We start from the raw sequence: 15,631 nt of genomic DNA on the forward strand, positions 1-15,631 counted from the left end.
TTCATTCTTTTTTTCCTCCTTTCCAAAGCAGAGCTTGCTGTGAAACATAAATTGGAGGGGGGTAGTGGATGCTGAAGAGAGCAACCCAGTCCATTGCTGTAGTTGCTAATCAGTGCTATTGTCAACAGGAATAGCTGTAAACGAGTAGGGCCAGGTGTATGACTTAGTTAATAATGCTCTAATTGAGACTAGATTATCGTGCCCTGACACAGGAGCAGGGATGCTTTTACTTCTTTTGTTGTTGTTGACTATTTAAAAACGCTGCTTAGATCTTGCAGATGGCAGTCATCTTGCTCAAATGCTGAAATTGCGTGCCCTCTGTGGGGATAACCCGCAGTGCTCATGGGGTTTGTGGCCTCTGTGGGTGCTCCCATAAGTAGAATAACCACAGAAAATGCTTAAGGAAACCTAGGAAGAGAGCACTGTCCCTTTCCTCATCCGTCTGGCCCCAGCAGCCTGTTCCCATGGGCTGGAAGCAAATCTGCTTTTAGTCAGTTAAAGATGTCCTGTGAAATTTGGGCTATAATGTTTGAAAAACTGATATGAGGGAGTCTGGGAGTTCCTCTTGGATCTCACCAGAAGTGTCTCAAAAGCACTTCAACAGGAGAGAGCAGGACTTTCTTCTTTCAATGAATTTCTAATTATTTGATACTTGCTCTCTGTAAGAAGCAGCTAACTTGGTCCTGGACATAGCTAGGTACTGAGGAGAAAGGTTTATTCATTCAAAACTGTTGCAAATTAATTTCCCTGCAATTCTTTGTGGTTCAGCTTCACCCAAACTTTCAAACGAATGAGTTTTGCTAGGTGGGGTGGTAACCAAAAAGGCAATTTCAGAAAAGTGTAGAAAATATTTGCCAAATATATATGTTCACTTTGAAATTACAGATTCAGATCAGAACATGAGGAGTTATTGTCACCCCCACTGGTGCCACCAAACAAACTGCATCACCTACACATTCAAGTGGGTCACTCTGCAAATTTCAAGTAGCTCCAATGACTCAGAAGTCAAACAAATGGCTTGGAAATTCACTGAAAAAGTTTGCTTAACAAAAAAGGAAAAATCAGGAACAGAACAGTTCTTCCTAGATCCATGTTTCATTGCTAGTGAATACATAGCTGTTCTGTGCCCTCCGTGCCTTTTTTCTGTTCTTTCTTAATTTTCCCTCTTATTAGTTACACTTCAAGCTTTTTGTTTAGGGAGCTGAAACATTTATTTCACCTGCAGCACTTCTTATTCCTGAGATGAATGCGGATCTGTTTTTGAGGCTGGTAAAAAAAAAAATCATTGCTAGGAGATTCGGGGTCTATTTGCTATGCCGAAAGCTTGTGAAAGAAGAAGAGTTGAGTCCTGATGATCAAGATTGCATGCATGTGTTTGCATTCACACCCTAATGTGCATCTCTATGGCTCTGTTCCTTCCTTACCCCCCCCCTTTCCTCCACCCAAGGTCTAATTAAAACAAGAATGCACCAGGCTGCCTTTTGCTCTGTTTCATCTCCTGATATTTTTATGTTAAATCCACCAAGGAAATCTCCTGAAGGCTTTGAAGTCTTGGGGTGTGTGAATAAAGATGTCACAACGGTAGGCACAGGGCTTCTTAATGAGGACAGAAGGTTTGATGTTGGAACACTTCAGTGCCCGAAGGAAAGAGATGCTCTCCAACATGTTCCCTCCCTCTCCCTTTTTTTTGTTTTCTTGCTGCAAAGGCCTATTTTTTTCCTCTATATCTTTTGTTCTTTCTCCACCCTTCAAGGAGGAAAGGGAAAAATGAGAGGAAATGCAGGGGAAACGTGCAGTTTTACAAATCCTATCATTGTTCATGCCACTGTTCCTTCACCTCAGTTAATTCCAGTGCCATTTGAGTTCATCCCAGTGCCCCATCCAGACTCCTCCTGACTCTTTTTCTATCAGGACTAAGGTAACAGTCCCTGCTTCTGTCTTTCTCCCATCCAGAAAGTTCTGACTCAGGAAAGGAAGTTCAGCTTTACTGAGAGGAATTTTTGCTTGAAAGTATCTCCATGAAGTCAAAGGTTAAATTTAGTGTAACTGAGAGAAACATCTGGTCCCTAGAGTACAAAACTTATTATCATAAACCTGATCAGTGAAATGGCTCCAAGCACTCCTTGGGTCCTCAACACAGTTTGATCTATCTACTCTGATTTTGCCTTCTGGACCCTTATCCCTCCTGCTTTCCCCTGTTACATCTGAGCAGCTGGTTTGTAAAATCATGGGGCAAAGGAAAAACAGAAGTGTATCTCATCCCACCATTCTCCACCCTGTGGAACTAGTGGAACAACAGGATGCTGTTAAGGCAGGGCTGGATATCCTCTTGGGAATGTCAGTTGGTGGAGAAAACTTCCAAGTTCCATGGGAAGAGGCACTCCTTGTGTATGGAAGTGCCTGTGGAGCCAGGCATCCCTGTCCCTTTGGGATGTGCTGCCCTCTGAGGGACACCAGGCTGTCTGAAGTTCATCTACATCTGAGAGATCAGGGGAGTACTTTGTTTTGTAGCCAGGAAAGGAAAGTTTGGGGCAATGCTGTAAATCCAACCCAGTGGCTACAGAATCCAATCGAGCTCCGAAGGATCCTGTCTGTGTACTTTTCATTAAGTTCAAGCGTAGATGGAATTTTTGCTGCAAACCTCATAATTTCAAGCTCAGCATGAGTCAGTCCCAAAGTGCTGAAATATTTAGGTTTTTTTCCTCCACTCAGGAGCTGGATTTATTGACACCAAATGAGCTGTATCATTTTTCATCTAAGAAAACCCTGATGTTTGGAGTTGAAAGTGGTGATGATGCTTGCATGAAGTTAAGCCTTTTGCATTGACTGACCACATCTGCTCAGTTCCATCCTTCCCAAATAAGACACAATCTTCCTTCCCCATCAGGATTCCTCCTCAAAGCCTATTGCCATCTAGCCTCCTTGGATGATGCTAATACCTTTTAAAAGGGACTTGGGAGCATGCTTACTTCATCAGTTTGTCCTGTGATTTAACTTTCCAGCCTGTGGACTGGTGGTCCCACTGCTATGAGATGGCTGGAGGAGAGAGATGGAGGTCGAGGTCCCAGGTTGCAAAATACCTGTGCAGGTGTAGGATGGATGCTGTCACAGCAAGGGGAAAATGAGTGCTTTTGCTTTGCAACTTTGTGCAGACGGCTGTCAGCCTTTTCCTTCTTCCTCAAAGAAAATCAACGATCTCTTTTTTTCCCCACCTCTTCTTTCAATAAAGTGCATAGCTCCTTGTGATTCACTTTAAGGGTATATATTGCTCAGAGGAGTACAGATTTGTGCTGAGAAATACAGGAGCCCTGACCCTTGTATTTACTGCACAAACCTGTTGCAGCAATCAAAGGTGCCCACAGTTCCCCTGATGGAGGATGCAGTCCCTGTGGCAGAGATCTGGACAAGGTGTTTGTGCCTAAATGTGCGGCTCTCCATCCCCAGCCAGTAATTTACCGCCAGCCTCTGCGCTGACAGCAGAAGTTAATGCAGCAGCAGTGAGCGCAGATCCTGGGCAGGGAGGCAGCTGGGCTGGCAGCCTGTTACAGCAAGCTCTGCCAGAGGCTGCCTGCCCAAATGAGGCCCCTCGCTGCCTGTTGAGCTTGACATTCGTTGTCATGACCTGGCCTTAGACCAGGGCTCTGACTTTGCTGTGCTCGAGACTGTGCAAATTCAGCAGTGTCAAGTTGTTTGCTCGAGGGCTGGCAATTTTTAAGTGAGTGTTAAGTAATCCAGTGGGTGTATGAGCTAAGAGCTCAGGTTGCCCTGTACTTGTATCTCTTTGCCAGCCCCTTTGCAGGCTCGAGTGCCACAAAGACGTGTTCTGTAAACCCAACAAAATCCCAGGGAAGCACAGGGCCAAACCCTGGTTTTCCATAGATGGCCAGACCTGCTCTCAGGATGTGATCATCCTTTGAGTCAGAGAGCACTTGTTTAGGCTGCCCAGATCTCCACTGCTGTTACACTGAATGCATTGTTTCCACCGTCAGACAGAGGATTAAGTCCTGCTTAGGTTTAAGGTCGCCTTCTCTCCCAGACTGTGTGAAGCCATCTGGTTTTTGTGCCACTGACCTTTGTCAGCCCGCATTAATTCACAGAGGCTGATGAAAGAGCTCAAAACTTGCGTTCTGCAGAGCCATGAGTCACTGCTGGGAGCTAGATGGGTAATGAAAAAGCTGTTCAGTATTGTTTTGATTTCCAGATCTTCATGAATAAATCCCTGCTCAGATCCAATCAAATTGTTGCCTGTGAAATTCCCTTCCTATTACTTTGATCCTGTTTGCCTCAGTCTCTGAGCTCTGAAGCACCTCCAGCCAGTGTGCTGCCACAGCCTGCCCCGGCCACCAGCTGTGGTTTGGGTTTCCGCATCACCATCTCCACCCTGCGTGCCAGCCTTCTTTCTCTGCTTTTCTGTGCTCCTAAGCACTTGGGCATCTTTCCCAAAGTCACCCTGTGTACAAGCGACCCTCCTCTCTGTCTTACAGTAAACTCACGCAACTCAGTTTCTCCAGTCCAACCCATCTAAACCAACATTTTTAGCAATAGGCATATTTTTGCACAACCAGAGCTGTAGCTAGACCTGTCAGCATCTCCAGGAGCATGTTTGCTGATACAAAGCACCAACAACAGATGAAAATGATTGATGGGCCCTAATTGCAGTGGTTTCTGGATGCACCCCTCTATCACCAAAGCCTTTGGGAGGAAAGTTGTCTGTCCAGCAGTGTGGGTAGCAGGGAAATCGGGACAGACTGCCGGCAGAGGGAGCTTCCCACTGCTTGTGGCATGGTCCTGTGCTGCTACTGGTACCCAGGGCTGGGCAGGGAATGAGGGTGTGCATCACACACCACTTAGCCTTTCCCTCCCCCAGAGCCCCAGGTCGCTGCAGTAGCACAAATGCCATCAAACCACTCCAATTTGATTTGCTGAACTTCAAGAGGTCCTTTGGTATTCACAAAAACAAATATTAAAAAAGAAAAAGTTTCTTCAATTCATTCTGGAATGTATTTTCTTTCCCGCTTTGTTGGTCGTGTGATTGTTTGGCTTACTCTGCTGTTTTAAAAGGTCTGTCAGGCAGCCGCAGAGGAAAAAGGATTTCCATGTGACCAGTCTTGTGCCATGCAGAAAGAATAGCAAATAGTTGTACTAAGTAGCCTAGCAGCTCTTCGTAGGGGGGAAGTTAGCCATTTGAGCTCTACTCTCTGTCCTTGTGAATAGCATCCACAGAAATTGGGGACTGGACTTTCAGTTTGGGAAATCCAGTTTGGTCTGCTTCCATCTAAGCATCCTCTTGCTGTGCTTTCTGCCTCCCCAAAGTGTTACACTGAAGAGGGATGGGAGGGACGTGTTGGATCTGCAAGGCTGAGTGATTGCAGTGCATCAACTTTTGTAAAAGGAGAAAGCTGTCAGAGATAAGGATGGGCAGTCAGAGGTCACGGTCCCCTGGGGAAATGACCAGTGACCTCTGTTATTGGAACAGACATAAATGAAAGTGGTCTTGATTGCATCATTTGTAATTAATCAGCAGAATTGACATGAAAATAAATAATGGGAAAGGGTCTAAATGAGATGGGGGAAAGCTGAAGGCTGACCATGCTGCTACCTCCTTTCTCCTTTGTAAATAGATAGCTCTAAGGAGGATAGTCTGGGACCAAAGGCTGTGATATTCCACATTCTTGCTCCTACTGCAGTTAATTGTGTTGCCATCCTTGCCCCAGGAAGGATAGCTGCTGGACTAGTATTTGGGGATATTGACCCACAGTTTCCTTCCAAAACTGAGTGCCTGAAGGTGAAGGGATGAGGTCTCATCAAAGAATCTCATTATGCCAAGCACACACATCAGGAGATGGAGCATAAAGGTGATGGTTAAAGTATCTGAAGGTCCTGCCTCTAATTCTTCTCTGTGCATTTCTGATGTCAGGGATGCATATGCAACACACCCACTGGGCTTCCGAAGACGGAGGGGTTGCAGCTACACTTAGATCTTGCCCAGTCTTCCCACAATCTATGAAAACAGGTGAAGGAGAAACATTTACTAGGCTTTGAAGCATGTGGAGAAAACCACAGAACTGTCCCTTGCATGTAAATAATTGAGTGTAGCTGAAGCCACTTGAATCCTCTCTGTGGGTGAGTGCTTTCAAAACAGTCACAGACCCAGAGCAGTGAAGATTTGTCCCTAAGGAGTGTTTCAAAGGCTACAGGTTGTCCAAAATCCTTTGGTGTTGTCACCAGCTGAGTGTCCATGTGCCAAACTCCTCTAGCAAGAGCTTCTTATAGATGGTGATGCTGGGATCAGGTGAGCTGGCAAAAATGGTGTGTGTTCAGCAAAATTCGGTGTTCCTTTTTTCCTGTAGAAATTACTGGCATTTCAAGTACCCGCAGTGGCATAGCAAGCCAGACCAGCTGTGCCTGGTTAATTAACTCAGTGCTCAGATGAGGTTAGTTCACAGAAATGGGGTGGAAGGGATGAGTCAAATGAGGTTTTCACCACAATTTGAAAAAAAAAAAAAATTGCTGCACTGTAGAATTTTGACCAACATCTCCCCCTAAACATCCCGTGTGTAACACAAGAAGGCTTGAGTGATTTACCCTCTGGTGTGACCTCAAAGCAAGCATCGTGCTGACATCGGCATCTGTGTGAGTAGCGAAACAAGAAACCTCGCACAGGGAAACCAGCTCTCATCAGTCAGTACCAGCAAGCTTCGCAATGAACTTGCTCGATGTCAAAAAGGATGCCACGGCCATAAAACACCTCTTTAGGATTGCTTTGGATTGCATTGCTACTCATGCCTTAGATTACTGGCCTGGAAATACTCAAAAGCAAACACACTGTGCATCTCTTCCAGTGTATGTGCTTCCTTCCACGCAGCATGACCAGTTCCCCATTCCTGGTCTTGGCTCTGCTTTGCAGACCCTGTGCCAGAGGCTGACCCAGCTGAAATCTGTTTCCAGTTCTGCAGACAGAATTGCAAGTCTTCAGCTTTTTTTGTTGTTCCTGCCTTTCTGGCAGCAGAATACCTTAAAAATCCCTGTTTTCTTAAAACCTCATTAAGTCCCAAAGCGATAGGCAGTGGCCCGTGACGGTCAAAACAGCGATGTTTCTTGGAGGATGCTCCACCTGTGGGAGTCAGTTTATTCCCCTGATGTGCAAAATGAGATTTTGACTGCCTTCCATATAGCAAATATGCATGTTGCCAGATTGCGATCTTGATTATATCTGTATCAACCTGCTTAAAATACCATTGTCTGCAATGAAAGTGCAGGATGTGGACCAGATGTTTAAGCTCTACCTGTATGCTCCTGCTTCCAACACGGCGAACTGCCTCTGCCTCAAAACCCAGCCCTTTCTCCTCTCCTCTTCTCTTTCTGGCCTCCTGTGTGGGTGGAACTAGGAAGTCTTCTGCCAACTTCTGGCTGTTGTTGTTTTTCTCTAACTTTACTGCAACTTCTGGCAGGCTGGTTCAGGCTCTCTACGTTGCACTATCATTCCCTAAATTTGAAAGTGGGCTGCTCATTTCAGCATGTCTGTCACTTGGCCTTTTCTCTCTCTGAGAATCAAATAAGCAATATTTCATATTCCTCCTTCACTGGTGAGCAGAGCTTCTGATGCCTGGCCTAGGGTTAATCGTAGGGTTAACCTAGTCATGAAAAAAATATTCTGTGAAAATGCAGAAGATTTCTCGCTTGGTTGGACCGAGCAATCTTTCTTTTTTAAATTCAGTGTCATGGGCCAGCCAAACAGATCTCTCTTTCACTGTCACTCTCTTCTGCTGTAGGTCAGCAACAAGATGTGCTTCTCGTTCCTTGCAACTCCAGGGCAGAGCAGAGCTGTAATTTGCTCTGGCCCTTTCAGAAAGTCAGCTCTACTTTCCCTTTGCTTCAGCAGTAAGTTAGGGGAAGTTGACCAGCAAGACCCAAAGCACTTCTGCTCTTGCTTTGGCTTGTCAGCAAGTGCATTCTCAGAGGGGGTGAAAGGTGCCTTCCTTCTGCACCATCCCTATTGCAGTGGTGCTCAGAGTGAAGCAATGGTCTAGAGAACCTGCTTCTGCAGCCAAAGATGTCCTGGCAGTTGCTGGTCCAGTAAAGTACAAGTGACAGCTCCCCTGGCCTCCTGTATACCCAGGATTTTTCTGTTCTGGTTTCTGCTGCTCCTCATTCCTCCCCACCTCTGTCCATGGCTGCACCTGTCCTTGGGAAAGATGCTTCCTCCAAGGAAGGATGAAGAGAAGACATCCTGCTGCTCCTTACAGCTCCATGTGGGGCAACATCACTGACCCACTGAGAGAGTCAGTGAGCCCAGAATTCTAAGCAGAGGGTATATAGAGGTGAAGAAAAAACAAGAGGAGTAGTAACTATCATCTGAATGATAGATTTTTGGTATCCTGATGCCCTAAGGACCCAGGGGCCTCCCAGCAAGGCTTCTGTGTGCTCTGCTGAGCACCTGGCATAGAGCATGGTAGCTCAGCCACCCACAGTGCTTGTGAACACTGGGGCAAGGTCCCCTTGCAGTGCCTATAAAATGCTACGGAGAGCTGCTCATTTCCAAAATGATGTCTTTTTAAAAGGCTGTATGACATCATAGGAGCTGGTCCTTTGCATCACTTCTTTTACATCACCTGCTGCTCATCAGCTGTTGTTTAAGAGATGACCAGACCCATCCTCGTGTCCTGTCCTGACTGATGGTGGCTCTGAGGTGCTGCCAGGTGTCGTACTGCAGAGAGAGCTCTCTTCCCAGGGAGCAGGGCCAGTTGCTGTAGACATTAGGTTTCACACTGCTTCCTAAACTTCTAGGATAAAAGCCATTGGAGAAATGTAAAATATTAGTGGTATTTTAAGAAAGCGTGTGGGTGTGTAGACACAATTAATTTTCCTTTTTATAGGCCTGCATGGAATATCTCCATCTCTGACAAAGGTGCCTAGATCTGTGGTGTGTTGGCATCCCAGATGAGGGCACCGCTCTGTTTGTGTTAACAGAAAATGTCATCGAAATTAACAGTGCACGAATGTTGTTGTGGTCAGACAGTGTCAGCGCAATAAATTACTGTACGTGTGAGAGGCGGCAGGCTGGGAGTCTCTCCGTGCTCCATCCTTCCTGGGATGAAGCTGCTCGTTCTTCCTTGTTAAATGCACACGGTAGCAGTCGTAAGGGATTTTTGTCCTGTTAGTCCCCGAAGATCAGAGGAGCTGATGCAAAGAGGAAATATACTGCACAGGATTAAACAGCAGAGGGTATGCGTGCTCGCGCACACCCGGGCAGCGTGTCTGCTCTTGTGCTCTGTATTGTTATTGACACACTGCACCTTAATGGCTATAATGTCAATGGGCACTTTGGGACCTTTACTCGTGGATTATTAATGCATTAGACCACAGCTTTTATGGGTTATCATGTCAAGAGCGGTGGGAGTGGATGCCTGCAGTATACGGGCAGAATAAAGATATTTTTTAATCAGAGCTGCATGTACAGCAGAGCCCTGTACTAAACCTCAGAAATCCCATTTGCTGCTGTGCCATACCTGCTCCCAGCATGTGTGATCTCACTGCGGCTTGGCGGGCAGCATGGAAACAATGACAGCGACCAGAGAGGAAAAGGGACTGGAAATACAGTCCGGGGAAAGGAAGGGATGCTTGCCACTGTAACTAGGCAATTGCGCATTGCCGTCCCAGGATGGGGGAGATTATTTCCTGGTGCTAGCCACTGATACCCTGCAACATGAAGATTAATAGGCTCTTTATTTTATTGTTAGGAACTGCAGGTGCTGCTTTTATTTATATAAATGTGTGCTGGCTCCTGGCTGTGGGCTCAGCCCAGGACGAATTCTCCCATGGGACTTCAGGGAGAGGAACTTTCTCATGCTGCCTCTGCCCGAGAGCCAATGTCACATTGCATTTGAATGTGAGCATGGAGTGCCTGCATGGCCCTTTGATGATAGAAACTACAGGTACCCAACACTGTTCAGGGGCTAGATTCTGCTGTTTTTAAGGGTGTTTTTTGAACACAGTATAACTTGCAGGGGAGAGTGATGCCTGGGTGCAAGGAGTTGCAACCAGACTCTCTGGCTGATTTTTTTCTGGGTAAATCAGGTGTTTATATCTACAAAGTCCTATCTGACAAGATGCAGTGGTTAAATGTGTAGATGAGGTGGAAAGGCCAGTATAACGAGCACAGGCTGCTGTGCTCACAGAGCGGGAGAAGAGCCAGGGAACAGCGAGCAGCATGGCAGGAGCAAGGACACATTTAGTGTGGTCAGAAATGTCCTCCTGACATCTCACCAATACAGGTGCTTCCAGGTCAGGATATTGGGGTAACAAGTGTTGGGCAGCTCAGCCACAGTTATGTGAGTGAATATAAACGGGCTTGTTTCTGGCAGGAATTGCCATCTTTCTCACAGCCACTACTGCTCCATTATGATGAGACCTGGAGAAATTATCCGAACAACCAAACTAGCTGTTGCTTGATACAAATAATAACAAGCCAGAGATAGAAATAAAAAAAAGCATATCACAGGTTTTCACCTCCTAGGAGGAAAAAATACCCCTAATACATGACTGTAATGGCATGAACCAAGAAAAGAGGCACAGGGGCCCTGAGCCCAGGGGGATGCTGGTTTTGCAAAGCCGGAGCACATGAGATGGTGCTGACCCAGGAGCGAAGTTTCTTGTTTGCAAACTGCTGTCCCTGCACTAAAGGCCCATGTCTTTCATTTTCTTGACTTCTCATTCCCTCAACTTCCCATCTCAAGGAGGCAAAGAAGTCCCCCAGTTTTCCTGACAGTGCAGAGTGGAACTTGACTTTTCATCATGTCATATCTGGGCCATGGAAAGGCCCCTGCTTTTATTGTGTGACGACACGGAAATTACCGAGTAATTACAGGATTATGCAGCACCCTGTAAATTAAATGTTACCTCTTTACCTTTTATAGAACAAAAAATAACCATGTAATTACCTAGTGAATTAAGCTGTTAAGGTCTCATGGTAATTATACATGGAGTCAAAAGCTCCAAGTTCTTCTGGTAGTTACAAGTAAAGAATTATCTTTCGTTTTTAAACATATGTTGCAGTTGGATCCCAAAGCCTGTGCATTTCCATTTTAATAACACTATGGCCTGCCCAAATGAGAAGAGGCATATGTCTCCCATCTGAGTGTGCAAATAGAGTGAACATGTATATATAAAATAGATTGGACATATGCAAAGCTGACCCAGGTTCATACCAGATAAATTATATGGACTGAAATGGAATAGCAACAGAGGTAAAACACGATTAGTTGGATGATAACGTTTAAAATTATGTTTAGTTTCTTAGCACTGGAACTTGTTTTCACAGGAAGCAAGTCAGCATGATGTTATTTTTATTATACACATGTGATTATATTTTGAAAACAGACAATCAAACGAGCTATTGGGAAGCTCTGTCCCCTAAAGGGAGGATGGGGACTTGCCGCATAGAGGTGGCTTTTGCTGAGCATCAGCACAGAGGGGATCACTTGGTGAGGGTGGGAGAGCCCCGTGAAACCAAACACGCTGGTGGTCTCGGTGGATGCTCCTGGCTCGGGTGAAGGGTTTTGCCATGGGGCTGAACACCTTTCAGCAGCTCTGGGGCAGAGCTCTTGGGTGTGATGGGTCAGCCCCAGCCCCTCCAGGAGCAGCCAGGGAGAGAAGTTGCATCAAATAGCTGTAAACGGAGACGGGTAGAGAAGAGAAAGGGTTTGCTGCCTTGTGGCAGAGCCCAGTCCTGCCAAAACAACTGCAGGAACATGTTTCCCTGCTTAAAAAGCACTGCCAGGTGGCCTGGATTATTGCAGTAGGTGCAGAACATGGGAAAAGCAGCAGTGGGACCAGAGAGCGTCCGGCTGCTCCTCACGAGCCAGGAAACAGAGGGGAAAGCTCCTGGGCACCAAATGAGCAAAAAAAAGGGGGCACCGGACAGGTGATTGTAGGTGCTGAAATAGATGGTCAGGTTTTTATTCAGCATGAGGATCTGTAGCACCTATGAATTGCCGCTCTTGGTCTGTACATCCTCAGCTCTGGTCAGAGCTGGCTGAAAATGCCCTCATTATTTTAAGATTCACATGGGCTTTAACTGTTCCGCATAACTTTTTCTTGTTTAATTTTTAACCAGAAAATGAAAGCACACTGAAGTGCTTCAGGTTTTCTTCATTTTTTTCTCTTTCCAAGCTTTTAGGAATAGCGTTCAAAAAAATCCCAGTGAACCTTAATGATGAAATAATAGCCAGTTTGAATGTCCTTTCAGATCAGAAATAGGCATTTTTATATGTTCCAAACCCAGTTTCTTTGGCTTCATAATTTTAAATCCCTAAATCTGAAAAATGGGATGTTACAACATACCTAACACCGTCTGAAAAGTGCAGCCCTTCAAAGAGGTGTTACGTGCACTTACTAGCTAATTTTATAGCTTGCTTTGAAATATGTAGCATGTTATATAAGTGTTCACTGTGGTGTGGAAGAAAATACTGAACCCAGATAGGGTTTTTCCTTTAATGATGCCTAACACTGACATTTTAACTATTAACATTGTGTCTGCAGTTTCTATTGCAGACCTAACTATTTCACCTACAAGTCATCCCTATTCCAAACAGTAATTGCTCCAGGTACCAAATGAATTGAAGTAATCATCTTCTAACCTTTTTTTATTTTGCATTTTTTCTCACTTTGGTTTCAATACGATTAGCAATTTTCTATAGCACCGTGTTTCATTGTACTTAACTCCTGCAGTAATGCTGCATGCTGAATGCAGTGACATGCATTTGCTTCAAAGAGTCATTTATATCCCCTGCAAGCAGGTAGTCTTTCCCATAGAGATGCAGGGCTGTTTTGGCGCAAACAAGCTCTTTTACACGTGTTTGTTGCATGATTTTTTCACCTTGTGTCCATCAGTGTTACTGCTTTGTAGTTGCTATCCGGTGAATATTAAAAAGCACCCTTTGGGATTATATTGGAAAATGTGCAAAAAAAAAAATCACGCTCCATCTCATTCCTAGTCTCTTGCGTAACATCCCTTCATCCTGACACAGATTACTGCGAGCATTGTACTCGCCCAGTTCCTCTGCCTTAATAGCCTTACGTCTCATTCGAAGTGAGATCAAAGAGAGAAAAGTACCAAAGGGCTTACATTCAATTAACAGGAAAGGGGCAGGCTTTATACGTGCTCAGCAGAAGCTCTGATTGCAACAAACTGCTGACTACATATCATGTGCTATCGCTATCAGCATGTGTAATGCCAGCCTTTTCCCTGCTGTGCTGAAAGGTGGTCTGGAAAGGCAAATGACATTTTTGTGCTCTTCCTGTGCTTCATCGGGATGGATAAAGCTGGAGCGACCCATTGAGGGGAGGCTCAGGAGGGTGGGGGCAGGGCCCCTTTTATTTTATTCTGAGACCTCCAGACTGAAAAATTTCTGTCAGCCCTGACCAATGTATTGGACAAGTTGAATTTTTAATGATGTGCTATTTCCCTCTGCTCTCTGACATGGATCTGAGTTGGAGGCTTAGCCTGCAGCAGTCAGAAGTCCTAGGGCAAAAGCTGAGACTTCTGACCTTTTCTGTATATTTGGAGTGTAGCGCAATGAAATAATGCCCCTCTTGTTTCTCAGAACAAACTATCCCCTTCTTCCCCTCTCTGGGTATCTGTGGCACCAGCAAAATCTGAACGGGCACCTGACAGCTAGCTTGTACCCAGTGATTAGGAGGAAATTGAGGGAAAGGGGATGCTCCATTTGGGGTCCTTTGCACTTTCCTCAAAGAAAATGGGACCAGTCACTGCCACGAAGATGCAATACTGAGAGGACCAGAGACCTTACTCACTATGGCAGCATGGTTTTATGACTTTTCCATTTTGCCTCATTAAAGGCAGAAGAGAGCTGCAGAACTTGGAACATAAACATCAGGGGGAAAAAAATAGAGAGCATTAAAAATGTGGAGCATGGATCACTGAGATTTTACTGTTTGAGTACTGCTGAAGTGAGAGATGATAACCCATCCACTACAGAGTCAGTGCTCATTGCTGTTAGCTCCAGTTGCATCGAAACCTTGTGCTTCCCCACGTTCTGCATATGAAGTTTGGGAAAGACTTCAGTCCCTAGTTTGGTGTTACTGCTGGAATTTTATATATATATATGTATATATAAATATTTTAAGCTCTGAGACAGCATGGATCCCTACTGGTATCTGAACACCATCTCCACCAAGCTGATTGCTGAGATAATTTCCAAACAGAGATGTCTGAGCTTAGGTACAGCCACATACTGCCCTGCCTTACATCCTCTTGAGTTTACTTCTAATGCAGAAGTTGCGGAGCAGGAAGCTCCTCACACACAGGGATTCCGTACCTGCTCTTCTTGCCAGGAATATTCTCAACTACTTTAACCTTTCAAAATTTCCTGCTTTACTGTGGGAGACGACCACTCCACACATTTCTCACAGGTTAACAGTGCTGTAAAGAGCTCAGCTGGTCAGTGGAATCAGAAAGCACCGAAAAGGTCAAAGCAGACAAGTACTACAGAGGTTTCCCTCTGATGTGGAGTAGCCTCTGACCTTCTCTTAACCCTTACTTTAAATGATTGCAAATTAAGCTGGGCAACTTAACCTGTGCTGTAAAACTCTAAATGAATCTGTAAAAATCTACACTTTGCCATCAATGTCAGGCATGTCCTTCAACACACATCTGCCTGTGAGCCTTACTTACCCAGCTGAGATATACTCAAATAGAGCCCCACTAACTTCACTAGTGCTGAGTGACTTATGTGCATTTGTACCGCTGCATAGATGTTCTCTTCAACAAAAGTACATCCGACTGGAGCTCTTTTCTGCAAGGTGTTTTTTAATCTTCCTGGCTTATACAGGACTTACAGCTGTAATATATGGTGTTTGCATAGCAGTTGGAGCAAGGATTTCAGCACAGTAAGTCCATCACCTGTTTTCCATCAGCCAATTGTCTGTGCACTGGTGCTCATGTCAAAGCTTTCTACTTCAGCTGGGCCATATCCAGTCTCCTGGGCCCTAGGAACCAGATGCCCACTAGTGATTAAATGCAATGACAAAACCAAAGAGCTCTACAGCAAAGCACCCCGTGGCATTCCTCATCTCAAAGCTTCTTGGTCTCATCCATAAGGTGACACCCCAGACACAGGGACATTGACTGGGAGACTTGTGCTTGGGGTCCTCTGCGGGGCCCCAACCTCTGAGCAAACCTCCAACTTGTATGGCAGCTCCCCCTTTTCGTGTTCTTTAACGTGCCCTTTGTTTCCTTCTACTCCCTGTGTACCTGACCCTTTCTTATTCCACAGTAACAAATGTGAAAGAAAAACCAGTCGCTGAGGTGCAAAACCAAGAGTTTCTTTTTTTCCAAGCCACACAAATCTATATCCCAATAACTGCAGCTAAAGCAAAGAGACACCTTCACAGGAGCACGCCACAAAACAAATTCTTAACTCCAGAAAGAACCCAGCTTTTCACCAATTTTGTTGATATTGAGATAGGGCAGCAGTGCTGGGGAAACAATGTGCCCTGTGAGCAGCTCAGATTCACTCCATGCCGTGGTCCAGAGATGGCTGCTCAGTGTCTGATTTACTGGCCAAGAGGATACTCCACTTTCTGAATTCCCATGGAGATGGCCTGATTT

The 15,631-nt window shown here is 45.3% G+C and overlaps 1 protein-coding gene across 49 annotated transcripts in view; it reads left to right on the plus strand.

Moving 5' to 3' along the window:
• The window catches only part of LOC308200347 (uncharacterized protein), a 70,999-nt gene that overhangs the window by 6,616 nt on the left and 48,752 nt on the right, over nt 1-15,631 (plus strand). The gene's annotated exons all lie outside the window — the stretch shown is intronic.

The sequence above is a fragment of the Anser brachyrhynchus genome (genome assembly GCF_964034855.1).
Source record: "Anser brachyrhynchus genome assembly, chromosome: 10".
NCBI classification, from domain to species: domain Eukaryota; kingdom Metazoa; phylum Chordata; class Aves; order Anseriformes; family Anatidae; genus Anser; species Anser brachyrhynchus.